Raw genomic sequence first — 14,609 nt, 5'->3', positions numbered from 1 at the left:
AATAAGTAACACATATTGTCCTAGATCTTCCCATGTGGTATTAAGCAAAACAAGTGAACAATCGCCCGAAACCTTCCACCATCTATCATTGAACAAAAATACTTTCTTTGACTATAGGATATACCATCCACTTCTGGCCCTCGTAACAATACAACCTCACCACGATTATTTCTCTACGCGGGAAGACTGTTACCATCACTATCCCATTTCCCACATCTACAAGGAAGAACAGTCGTTCCTAACTTAACCTCCATCATCTCCAATGCAGTTGGCATTTGCAAACTTGTCCGATGCTCCACTGTAGTAGCAACCATGTGTGATACATTTATACCTTTAGTAACTATCAACGCTAAAAGAATTGAATTATCACTCATTGTTCTAATATTAGGTTGACGTGTTGATACCAGTGTTGCTGATTCTTTTGTTTCTTCAACAACTTGGACCCATATGCTTTTATTTCCATCTTTTACCACTGGTGTCACTACAGTAACTCCCTAATCCCTCGCTTTCAAACTGTGGATTATAAAAAATACACATATCACCTCGATCACCTAATGCTACAATCACCTTCGATTGTCAACCTTCTCTTATCATGCAATAACATTGACACATGACTATTTTCCCACTTAACTCTGAATTTCCCTTCACCACTATTCTCTCTCGTAAACTGGCATGGGAGCTGAGCTGGCTTTCCTAAAGACACTTCGACTCTAATTTTCGTAGCGTCTTGGTCTAACTTTTTTCCTAACTGGTCTTGGGCTACTTCGTCTATCTGAATCACCGGCTTCTCCTGTAACAGAGTTACAGCCCTGGATGGTCCTCAGTGGTTTCACCTTCCACTGGGACATATTGAAATTCAATGTCCCCAAATCTCCTTTCCTCTTCATCAATTGCAGCTATCCAGTTCAGCCCTGTATGTTGGCAAATCTGGACAATACCACACCATTCATTTTTTTCACAAATCCCTTGGCATGTGAGTGATAAACTGCTCCAAGACGTTGTTTAATTCCCAATTTTCGAAAAATCAATTTTACTGTCTTTTTTCTCACATTATCACTGCTACTGTTTTCATGCTGTCCCTATGGTCCTAATGACACTCATGGACCTTGCCCTGCTTTTTTTTTGTTAAAGATAAAAGGTGTACAAACTACATCCAAGAATAGTTTACTAATGTTAATGTCAGGCTATTTTACTTATAGTCACACAATTGTTCAGCTTATTGTTAACAAAATCCTGAGAAGAGTACGCTCAGTCTGCTGTTTGTAACAACTTTACATCAATCCAATTCAAATTCGTACATAAAATCACTTCCCAATAAATTATCTGAGCAGCACTCAAATAATAGAAACAGCTTCAAAAGTTACCTATGTCTGGAGCACAAAAATAAAACAGTTCGTTTAACATTTCCTGACACACCAACTAAAGTAACATATTTGTGCATTACCGTTTTCATGTGTCAATGCGTCGTTGCAAATTCGGTTTCTCACTCCCCCCTCCTTCTCTGGTCAGTCTGCTGATGTCAACGCTCATCTGTGGAGATCTGTACCAACTTGTGACTGTCCTTGTCCTTGATCTCTTTCCGGCCCTGATGACACCCCACTTTCAGATCTTCTGGGCACCTCTAGAATCCTGGCTCCAGGCTCCTGTAAGGGTTCACCGGTCCTCCAAATGGCCTCGACTGGCCCCTGTATCTTCCTCTGTAATTTCCTCTGGAGTTTCCTGTAATCTATTACACTCAAGGGCAAAGGGTCCATCCTGTCCACAATTATAACACGCTTGTGGAGATTGCATAAAGTATGGATCAAATCTTCCTCTTCTTCCTCTGCCTAAGCTTCCTCGTCCTCTTCCTCTCCAGTTCTGTCCAAAACTGGCTGTGACTATAAAACAACTAGAATCACTAATGGTGGACACTTGAGGTTGGACCCGATTTGGCTGCAGTTGTGGTGGTGATTGTTGATTTGGTGAACACTGATTTTGCATAACCAAAGCCTGTTTTTTCTCCTTCTCCTTATTCTCCACCCGTTGTATTTGATTGAGTTTTCTGGTAGTTTCTCGGTCTTATTCTTTCTGCTCATTTCTATATAGCTTCACTTATGATCTGTATAGACAGTTTTTCTTGCTCAGATTGGATCATTTCCTGTAGTGTTTCTCCACACTTGACACATAAACTCTCGGATTTTCTTCCTGTCCCAGTGGTTCAGTCAGAATTTTGTCTGGATGCACATTTATTGGATATGCATCTCTCAACGCTCTCCACAGACGTCCTCTACTTGCGGCCAACAACTCAGGATCACATACAGAAGTCCCCACATTAAGTCCACCTCTCTAAAAAATGTCTTCCATACCTGGTACACCAACAAGATTAGATTAGATTAGATTAGGAGTTGTAAATCTGTCTTCCCTCCTTCTCTGCTGCTCTAGCTCCAGATGCGTTTCTGGTTAAGTGTGTAGCGATGGGGCCAACATTGCCCACAGAATGGAACGCTTAATCAGCTTGTAGTGTGTGCATCCATCGAGGCACACTGAATAAACACAAAACACAACTCCTGTACTTTAACCGTACAAAAATATTACCTAAGTAAGAAAATATTAACTATGCACTTGGATCTTAATTCACAGTCAAGCAACAGTCACCGAATATTTTACTGAGCTGCACTCAAAATCTCCCCCTTCCTTTTTTTCACCATTCTGCCTCTACAGTGCAGGCAAGGAGTAGCCTAAACTTTCTGTGAAGACTTTTTTCCCAAGGATTTTAGACATGCGCAGTCCATACACCAGTGCAATTCTGTCGAGAGTAGAGTTCCACAGCACTAACCAACCAATACTAATAATAATAATTCAAGCCCACTTCAACATAGAATCTTTCAAAACGGCAGATATTACGACACACTATCACAAAGCAGTTTAAGCGATCACAAAGAAATCCCATGAACGACTGACACCCCAAAGATGTGAGGAACACTCACCCTCCTTTGAAGCAGAAGTCGCACACCGAAGCCCCACAAGCGATGCGTCTGTTGCTGTCAAAGCCGAATCTCGTGACGCCAGATTTGTGGTGTAAGTTGCAGCACTGCGTTGCCGATGTGTGGAAAAGGAACTTCGTTGACGCTGTTCTTGATTATAAAAAAGTTTATTACATCAAGGATTTCAGCATCATGACGGATCCTGCAGAACCCGGAGAGTACACAACATGCACTCTGTCTTGCTGCAAGCAAGAACATGGCTTATAAGGGGTACGTTTAGGTAACATGTTCAGCGGGGCACAGAGCTTAGCTGAGAATCTGGATGAGCGGACAGAAAAGAAGATGATTACTCTTCTTCATAAATATATCGGAAAAAGTATGGCCCTGCTGCAGCAGGTAGTGCATGTTTGCAGGTAGTATAAAAAATAAGAATACATTTCACAGATATTCACACATTATGGGCTAATCTACCTCAAAATCTTTGCAGTAATACTCACCCCCTACATCATGCTCCTAACTTGTTCCTGTTTGAAACAATTTACCACACGCCACATCGCTTCTTTCTCAGAGTCCATCACCCAGTCAAATCTTAATACATTTTACCTTAAAATAATAATAATTAGTAGTTTCTATATAAGGCCAATAATTTACAACAAAGGAATACAAAAGAGTTGTTACAATGTGGACAAAGGACAGGAGGAGAAGGACATTAACAATCAGAAAGTAATCACTCCGGTTGATGTAGTCAACGATATCGCAAAGTTATCAAGAAAATGGCACAAACGCTGGCCTGAAATTGAACAGCCATGGCCAGTAGAAGGGACTCAGCCGACAGGGACGAACCCTCAACCTATTTCTTACTATTCTACTGCCTATTCAGAAGTAGAATTAGGGCTACCACCGTGTTATAGAGCGATGGTGGGAGTCTCCTCAATGTATGATAAAGCATCATCAGTCACGATGGGTTATCCAATAACGATTCTTACCCAGAAATTTACATTAACTATGCCTAGGCTTAGAGATTATCATAGGCTCCTAGAGCAGGAAGATGTCACCCTGGCAAGGTGCGCTAAGGTGAATCCAGCCGAGAATTTGCCAACTCCAGAGGATGGTGAACAATATGATTGCGTTCAGGAAGCAGAGAAATATTCAAGGCAGACCTGGAGTATTGGACTGATGGGTCATGTTATCGTGTGGGAGATAAATTGGGTGCTGCCTATGCACAAGGAACTGGATTTGTTGTTGAAAATGTTGTGATACCACAGCCTTGCGTCTGCACAACTTTCTGAACTTGTGGGGTTAACAGAAGCGTGTTTGTTAGCAGAAGGAAAACGAGTGACGATATACACTGATTCTGCATATGCCCATAATGTTGTATATCATTTGTTTGGATCAGTGTGGAAACGGCGAGGGTTTAAGAAAACAGATGGTTCTCCGATACAACATCACGCACAAATAATGAAACTGTTGCATGCGATGATGAAACCTATAGAAATAGCGATAGCTAAGTGTGCAGTTCATAAAACGGATTACACAAGGGAATAAAGCTGCTAATGAAGCTACAAAAGCAGTCACAGGAGCTGACAAATTGGGTAAGGTTTTTCTGGTCACTCATGGAGTAGACTTAGAAGACAAAATTACGCTTAAGGATGTGATTCTGATGCAGGAAGCTGCACCAACGATTGATAAACAATGCAATTCAAAGCTTCTATTGGTCTTTGGAGAATGGGTGTAGCACCTGCTGGGTCTGATGATTCGGAAGCACATGGTTTAGTGCATGTTGCAAGGAGGGGAAGTTAAGAGAAAGATCACAAAGGAATATGGTTTTTGGGCACCATATTTGCTAGATTGAACAGATTGATCACATCTGTCTGAAAAATAATGTTTGCAGGGGCGTGATTGTTCTTCCAGGTTACATTCCGACCCCGAGAGTCGTGAGTTGACTATGTCGATATGATCAAACCAGTTAAAGGCAAAAGAATACATTTCACAGATATTCACACATTATGGGCTAATCTACCTCAAAATCTTTGCAGTAATACTCACCCCCTACATCATGCTCCTAACTTGTCTCCTGTTTGAAACAATTTACCACACGCCACATCGCTTCTTTCTCAGAGTCCATCACCCAGTCAAATCTTAATACATTTTACCTTAAAATAATAATAATTAGTAGTTTCTATATAAGGCCAATAATTTACAACAAAGGAATACAAAAGAGTTGTTACAATGTGGACAAAGGACAGGAGGAGAAGGACATTAACAATCAGAAAGTAATCACTCCGGTTGATGTAGTCAACGATATCGCAAAGTTATCAAGAAAATGGCACAAACGCTGGCCTGAAATTGAACAGCCATGGCCAGTAGAAGGGACTCTTAACCCGGATGTAATTAAAATGATCCAAGTGCTTGTGATCACATACAAGGCAGATCAAAAGACTGGGAAAAAAGGCGAACTACGTAAAACAAAGAGAGAAAAAGAGTTGGGTACGCTTCAGTTATTTGAGAATGAGGGACAGCAACTGGTAAAGGCTACGAAAGACAAAAGGGACAGAAGTTTCGAGGAAATGGAAAAATGGAGGAAATAATAAAAAAAATTATGGAAGGAGGAAGCGGAGTTCAAGGACATCTATCCCCAGCTTACAGTGATCAGTGATTACTGTATCAGGGATGATGAACTACTAATAGAGGTAAGACAAGCAGAAACAACCATAAGGATGACTCCAAGCTCCAATAGTAAGAAGAAAACGAAAGGTTAGGAAACCAAGGGCAGTCGAGGTTCAAGAAGACAACGGAGGATGATGATGATGATCAGAGTGAATCAGACGAGATTATGGGAGGATACAACCCAATAATCAGACGAGTGCTGGCTAGAGCATAGAAGAGAGGTGATGAGAAATGGAAGAGACAAAAAGAAATGAAGAGCGAAACCTCTGAGACCGCTGACGAAAGTGAAAATGGAGACAGATTAAAGGAGCTACGGGATCATATTCTACAACAACTGAGTTAGAAGAAGTTGAAAAAGACACAGCGAGCTACTTGGAGTGTTCTACTAAACTAGGAGAAATAAAAGAATTGGAAGAGGAATTAGAGAAGCTGAAGATATAGAGGGAAGAATTGCGGAAAAAAAGGATTCCGAAGAGCGGCGAAGACATATACGTTGCGCTCAAGAGCAGGAAAGGCAAGCAAGAAGATGTTTCCAGTGTTCATTGGAGGACAGAATTTGGAGTATAAGCCGATATGTCAGATATTCTTGATAAATTGCCTAACTCTTCCTTGGATTGCAAAGTTGGAAGAAATGTCGATAGGGACACAGTTTGCCATATGAGATAAGAGACTTTTGACTAATCTGGTTGGGGTTCCAGCTATGGGAGGAGTTCTCCAGAGAGCTGGACTTCATCGATATGTGGGGATTTCTGTATATGATCCTGAGTTGTTGGCCGCAAGCAGAGGTCGTCTGTGGAGGGCGCTGAGAGATGAGTATCCAACAAATGTGCATCCAAACAACATTCTGATTGAACCACTGGGACAAGAAGAAAATCCCAGAGCTTAGGTGTCAATGAACTCGACACCTGGTGAGCCAGGTGTGGAGAAACACCGCAGGAAATTACAGAGGAAATTACAGAGGAGAATACAGGGGCCAGTCGAAGTCATTTGGAGGACCGGTTAACCTACAGGGGCTCGGAACCAGGATTTTAGAGGTGCCCAGTAGCTCCGAAAAGGGGGTGTCAGCTGGTAGCATTAGGGCCGGAAAGAGATCCACGATTAAGGTGAAAGTAAACAACCATCCTTTGGAAGTGATGGCAGATAGTGGAGCTGCGTTCACCTGTATTCGACCTAAAGATGCTACACATCTCCCCATGTCTAATCAACTGATTCGGACAATCGGGTTTGAGGGACTGAAACAGCTGATTCCTCTAACGGAACCGATTGAGCTCTGCTATAAAAATCAGAAAACTACAATACCCATAATAGAAGAGATGCCTTGTGTAGATTGAATTGCACAATAAAATGTACACCAGTCTGGTAGAAGTACCGAAAGAAACTGTTCACCAATTATTGATGACAATGGAGACTGAAGCTTCTTCAGTATTTTGGATTGGAAATCTCAGTGCAGATTTTTTGGAGCCAGCTAAATTGTTGGACAGTGACAGCCACAAGCTGTACGGATGACACATGAATCTATCCGCAGTGCTAAGATGGATCCAGACACTCTGAAAGAGGAGATGATGCGACAAGTACCAGATTGTTTTGTGGATTCAACATAGCACTGATATTGGACGTGTAAAGTCAGCTCAACCAGTAGGGGTTGAGCTTCGACCAGGAGCTAGACCTCCGTGGAAAAATCAGTATCCATTGAAAGATGAAGCAATCCAAGGGATTGAACCACAAACTGAAGGACTTTTAAATGCATGTGTTTTGAAAATAACACAAAATCCTCAAAATAACACGCCTTTGTTGCCGGTAAAGAAGCCAGACGAGACTATCGTATGGTTCATGATTTGAGAGCAGTGAATGAAGGTAGTAACTGATTTCCCAGCAGAAGTGCCAGATCCTCATACTTTGTTAGCTCAGATTCCTCCTGATGCGACACACTTTACGGTGTTAGATTTGTGTGGTGCATTTTTCAGTGTTCCACTTAGTGTAGAAAGTAAAGGATTATTTGGATTTACATACAAAGGACAGTCTCATGAGTACAGGCGATTGCCACAAGGGTTCGAACATAGTTAGTAGGGCTAGATCAGCAAAGTATTACAGCAAAGTACTGTAGACGACATTATCTGTGCGCCAAATAAGGACCTATGCCAACAAGACTCGATAAAAATGTTACAGATATTGGCAGAAAATGGACATAAGATTTCACAGAAAAAGCTGCAATATTGTCAAGAGAAGGTTGTTTATTTGCCGTCAGAAAATAATGCATGGACACAGAAGCATCGCTGATTGGAGGCAATTCGTAACGCTCCAAAGCCTAGGACTGTCAGAGAGATGACATTTCTTTGTATTGCTGGTTATTCTTCAGCTTGGGTTGAGAACTATGCTAGCTTGGAAATAGTCAACTTCATGGTAATCTTTCATGGACACAGGAAGGCCTTTTGGCATTTGAAACAATCAAAGGTTACAAGAGGCACCAAGCACTCACACTTCCAGACTATTCTAAGAATTTCTTGTTGTATGTGTCTACTTCTACGGGAGGTAAATATGCAGTTCTTTGTCAGCCGACAGGGACGAACCCTCAACCTATTTCTTACTATTCTACTGCCTATTCAGAAGTAGAATTAGGGCTACCACCGTGTTATAGAGCGATGGTGGGAGTCTCCTTAATGTATCATCAGTCACGATGGGTTATCCAATAACGATTCTTACCCAGAAATTTACATTAACTATGCCTAGGCTTAGAGATTATCATAGGCTCCTAGAGCAGGAAGATGTCACCCTGGCAAGGTGCGCTAAGGTGAATCCAGCCGAGAATTTGCCAACTCCAGAGGATGGTGAACAATATGATTGCGTTCAGGAAGCAGAGAAATATTCAAGGCAGACCTGGAGTATTGGACTAATGGGTCATGTTATCGTGTGGGAGATAAATTGGGTGCTGCCTATGCACAAGGAACTGGATTTGTTGTTGAAAATGTTGTGATACCACAGCCTTGCGTCTGCACAACTTTCTGAACTTGTGGGGTTAACAGAAGCGTGTTTGTTAGTAGAAGGAAAACGAGTGACGATATACACTGATTCTGCATATGCCCATAATGTTGTATATCATTTGTTTGGATCAGTGTGGAAACGGCGAGGGTTTAAGAAAACAGATGGTTCTCCGATACAACATCACGCACAAATAATGAAACTGTTGCATGCGATGATGAAACCTATAGAAATAGCGATAGCTAAGTGTGCAGTTCATAAAACGGATTACACAAGGGAATAAAGCTGCTAATGAAGCTACAAAAGCAGTCACAGGAGCTGACAAATTGGGTAAGGTTTTTCTGGTCACTCATGGAGTAGACTTAGAAGACAAAATTACGCTTAAGGATGTGATTCTGATGCAGGAAGCTGCACCAACGATTGATAAACAAAGATTCAAAGCTTCTATTGGTCTTTGGAGAATGGGTGTAGCACCTGCTGGGTCTGATGATTCGGAAGCACATGGTTTAGTGCATGTTGCAAGGGGGGGAAGTTAAGAGAAAGATCACAAAGGAATATGGTTTTTGGGCACCATATTTGCTAGATTGAACAGATTGATCACATCTGTCTGAAAAATAATGTTTGCAGGGGCGTGATTGTTCTTCCAGGTTACATTCCGACCCCGAGAGTCGTGAGTTGGTTATTGACTATGTCGATATGATCAAACCAGTTAAAGGCAAAAGATACATGCTAGTGGTTGTGGATTCACGATGGCCAAGCTTCCCGATCCGACTTCCCGATCCTCAGATAATGGGAAAGAGTTCGTGGAATTGATTTTTCAAAAATTGGGAATAAAACAACGTCTTGGAGCAATTTATCATCCACAAAGCCAAGGGATTTGTTAAAAAAATGAATGGTGTTTTGAAAAATCGTATTGTCAAGATTTGCCAACATACTGGATAGCATTACCTCTAGCCCTGATGATGTGTCGCTCAAGTGAGCTGCGTGATTTACGTATGACACCCCATGAATTTGGTCACAGGAAGACGGATGCCTACGCCTTGTCTGCGAACAAGCGGAAAAGGTCCCAGTTTGACTTTTGGAAGATGAAATGAGAGCGTATGTAACATATATGGCTAATTTCCATACAAGCATATCCACATATGTTTCTGACAGGCAAAGAAAAGAAGAGGTGCAGGAGAAGCTCGATGAGCAAAAAAGTACAGTACAACCTGGGGACAAGGTGTATTTAGCAGGAAATGGTATAACGAAAGTCGTGAAGGACCATTTGAGGTTGTTCGCAGTACGGGAACAGCCGTCCAGGTATCATTTATCGTATTGTGTTAAATCTCCCAGCCGAGAATCTGCATTTAGGGAGCCAATATGTTGATGGCGCAGGAGATACGGAAGAAAGTAGAGAAAAACTATCCCAGTGGAAGGTGAAACCATAGAGGTCACCAAGGGCTGTAATTCCGTTACAGGAGACTCCGGTGATTCAGTTAGATGGAGTAGCCCAACAACAGGAAAACAATTAGACAGGAGGTCAATAGTGTCGAATGCAGCACTAAGATCCAATAAGACAAGTATGGAAAGTCCTTTGTCAGCAGCAGTTGACCTGCTGGTCGTTAGTAATTTTCACCAGTGTCGTCTCTGTGCTATGATACATTCTTATACCCGACTGAAAGTCTTCAAATAGACTATTTCTATGGATGCCTCGTTGGAATGGGGTCTAGGAGACAGGTAGTTGGCTTAGCTGAAGAGACCCTTAACATTAATTGTTGGTCTATAGGAGAAAAGCAGTCTGAGGTCTTATCTTCTCTCCAGCCCCCCTGCGCCCAGTGGTGAGCCGAAAGAACCTGTGGGCAAAAGGTGATGAATGTTATCTCTAATTGTTATAATTTTATACTTTTTAAAAAATGTGGCTATCTGTTAGCCTGGCTACAGTGCTGAAAAGAAACCTTGGGTTGTTTTTATTTTCTATTAGTGTTGAGTAATAGTCTGATCTGGCATTTCTGAGGGCCCTTCCATAATTTTTCAGACTATCTTGCCAAGCTACACGAGATTCATCCAGTTTGGTAGAACGCCATTTAGTTCTAATTAATTTGCGAGTTTGGGAGTTATTCCTTTGCATCGCTATCTTCGTTTTGATAGGAGCAACCGAGTAGCAGGCCGTAGCAGCGTCCACAAAGTTATCAATTTGGGAGGGACTAAAGTTAACATCTCTGTTATATTAAGGCATGACATTGAGTTAAATGCTGTCGGAATGTCGTCCTTAAATTTAGCTATAGCACTGTCAGATAGGCATTTAGTGTAGAAACTTTAATTTCATTTAGGCAGGTAGTAGGAATTCGAAAGTTATTAAAAAATGGTCTGATAATAAAGGATTCTGCGGAAATATTATTCAATCGTCATTTTGATGCCATATGGTCTAGGGTGTGTGCGTGGCCTTATGCACATGGAATTGAACATAAACTATCGCTGTATGCTTGTATGATTTGTTATTGTATATAACTGAGCCTATACTTTCTATCCCTGCTGTTTTAAGTATTCTGGAGAGTTTCAACTCCTTTTCAGGTTATAAATTAAATTTGGGAGAAAGAGTTAATAAAAATAATAAAATTAATATAAACGTGACTCGTTCTTCATCCGCTTATCTCAAAGATTACAAGAAAGGGTAAAAGAAGAATTGCTGCAGAGAGTAGGATGCAGAGGCTTGTTCTCCATTAACCTGCCAGCCATGTTGTCCATATTTAATGTATGGATAATAAACTCTCATAAAACTACAAGCGATGGACTCTTTTGTACTGGTGTATGTTTCTCTCATAAATAAGATCCAGAAAATGCATCTTTGACCAGCTCATTATAAGTAATGAGCTGATCAAAGATGCATTATCTGGATTGCTAACACTAAGGTGTTGCCTCATATGTGCAATACCTGAAAATGTGCAGGTTCAACTGACGTCTCTATTTCTAGCGAAACATCATGTAAATTGCTTTGCAGATGCACCACTTACAAGCAACAACAATACATACTGCATGTTTTGCTCATGCATCCTGTTTAATCATTTCTGAACCTCTGGAACAAAACCAAATAACCAAAACCATTTATAGCTATAATCTGTGTCCCTTCAACATAACATGTTTCCCCTTACTGACGATGTGGAGAATCAGTACTTTTTGGCTTCTAATGCCCATTCATAAGTAGACATTCTTACTTTTTTATACTTTTTTTAAGGTATAGTTCATACATTCAAAAGAAACAGAATGGTAAGGTCACCGAGGGTAGTAAGTACAAAGAGGAAAACAATAAAAATAACTCAGTATGGGAACTTACATCATTTGTTAATAGTTTCTTTTATATTATTCCCAAAAGAGGTCAACCTAGCTAGCCCAAAAGGGCAGCACAAAACAGATAAAGTCCGTATAAAGTCCGTATTCAGTTCACACAGAAAAGATGATTAAATTTTTTTTGGCAAGTATATGGGGAACATGCCTGGAAGTCCAATGTTACCCCAAACTGACCAATCACAGATGAAATTGGGGAAATGAGCTCACAATTTAACATGCAGTATCCATTCCACATGACAGGGCTATGAAATAAAAATAACCATTATAACCAATACTTCTGAAATGTATTAATACAGTCTTAGGGAGAAGGTCAGCTTTTCCTTATCGAATATTTCTTTTACAATTGTACCTACTCTCTTTTTGTTAGAGGTTCCTTTTCTAGCCACTTCTTAGTAATTGCTTTCTTGGTGGCTACGAGTAATATTTTGAAAACATACTTATCCTTGTTGTTATTGTTTTATTTAAAATATATTTATTGATGTCGTATTCTGCCACAATGCCTTTATCTTTGCTGTACAATCCCATACCCATATATTCATATTAAATGAAACCTATGTTTTTGTGTATTTTATGTCATATCTAAATTGTTACAATGTCAGATTTCATGTTGAAAAAGCCCAAAGCTTATTTTGAGATACTAAATTATTATTTCGAGACAATAAGTACATAATTTGAGATCGGTCAATATTTAAAGATAAGTTAATTGAAGTTACTAAGCCAATATTTCAATGTTTCTCATTATTTTGAGACTAAGTCAATATGCTGAGATACTAAGTCATTATTTCAGATACTAAGTTAATATTTTAAAGTTTCTCATTGTTTTGAGATACCAAGTCAATATTTTGAGATACTGTCAATATTTTAAGATACTATGTCAATATTTTAAAGTTGCGCATTATGTTGAGCGTCGGAGTCAATATTTTGAGATACTAAGTCAATAATTCAAATTTGCTCACTAATTTGAGATACTAAGTCAATATTTTGAGATAAGTCACTATTTTGAAGTATCTCATTATTTTAGATTCTAAGTCTCTAGTGGTCAGATTTGGCATACCGGTCCGGTACAGTATGTACAATAGCCTCTAATGGGGTTAGTTATGCCATTGAGTGCAACCGCCAAAAATGGCACACTGTTAAAGGGAAACTAAGTCAGATAATCGCCCGAGGAAACTTGAAATGTGCTGTGGCTGCTCATCTCAGTCTTTACTGTGTTCTTCATGCCGTTGAGTGCCTTTATTTGTGCAAATATTGAGCAGATTCAATTCTCACCCGTATTTTGCGTTTGACTTACACTGGACTGCGTGGAAAAACCTTGTTTTCCCTTCTGCCTCTGCAGGATTCTTGGAAACAGCTTAGTTTGGATTTGTTGAATGATCCACACTGACACTTTATGACACTTATTTGTTCAGATATTATTTTGTTGTGCTCTAAAGGTTGAAAAACTGCAGTTTAAACATCTTGTAATGTTTATCATAAGTGTCATAGGACTAAAGAAGTTAGAATAGAACATGACTGTTATTTAGTTATTTATACAATAATGTTTATAAAATGATATAAAGAAAAATATATTTAGAAACATTGTTTATAGCTTATTGTCTCTAAATGTAGCACTTGAAGAAGTTGTACTTGCATGATTAAATAATCACCATGCACTTGTAATAAGTAATGTAATGAATGTAATGGATTCAACATCATACATTGCTTTTAAAACCAAAGAATGAAAAGCATTCATGGAGAACAATGTTATCTCTTTTGTTTTTTATTCAAGGCTGTACATTTTTTTTATCATGTTAACCATGTAAAAGGTCACACTTTGAAATCAAGTTGAAAAAGAAGAAACATTTGAAAAAGAAATATGAATACTATAAACTGGGATAGTGGAAGAGCAACAACATCCATACAAAATGTTCCACTAGAAGCAAAGAAATCACATGACTGTGTGTATGTGTGTGTGTGTGTGTGTGTGTGTGTGTGTGGGGGAAATCAAAACTACAAGTTCAGAAAGGTTTGTAACGTTTGTCTCAGAAGAAGCTCAATTAAGGGAAGCTGTGACATACACAGAAAGGTAGGGAACAACATAAACATGAATGTCACTATTCACAAAACAGAGTACAAAAAATGTAACTATAAATTTGAACAGTAACATGAAATATACCTAATTTTAGCAAAATGACATAGAGGCAATAACAGCTATCTGAGGAATTAAAATACATTTATCGTGAACAGTGCACAGTGCACAGTCATAAGAAAATAGACAGCAGTGAAATTGGAACATGACCAAAAGGATTGATCAGTTCTCTTTTCCTATATATATATATATATATATATATATATATATATATATATATATATATATATACACATACATATATATACATATACACACACACACTAGGATAGTGAAGTAGCTCTTGCGATGATGAGCATATAAGAGTCCTGAATGTGTAATGTTTGTTTTCAAGCAGCTGTGATATGGGTGGCCGTTTCATTAGCATTAGCATGAGTTACAGCTTGATTTAAAGTGCTGCGCTTTGCATGTTCGTGCCTGGAGTTTAGTCATAAGTGCGTCAGTAATTCTTACAAAAATAGATATTTGAAGGGGCAACAAAATTAGAGCTTCAACGCGTTCCTCTCTCCTAATGGAAAAAGAAAGCCTGACATGTTATTGCTACAAAG

The sequence above is a fragment of the Sander vitreus genome, chromosome 22 (genome assembly GCF_031162955.1).
Source record: "Sander vitreus isolate 19-12246 chromosome 22, sanVit1, whole genome shotgun sequence".
Lineage (NCBI taxonomy): Eukaryota > Metazoa > Chordata > Actinopteri > Perciformes > Percidae > Sander > Sander vitreus.
Note: the sequence above shows the minus strand (reverse complement) of the source record.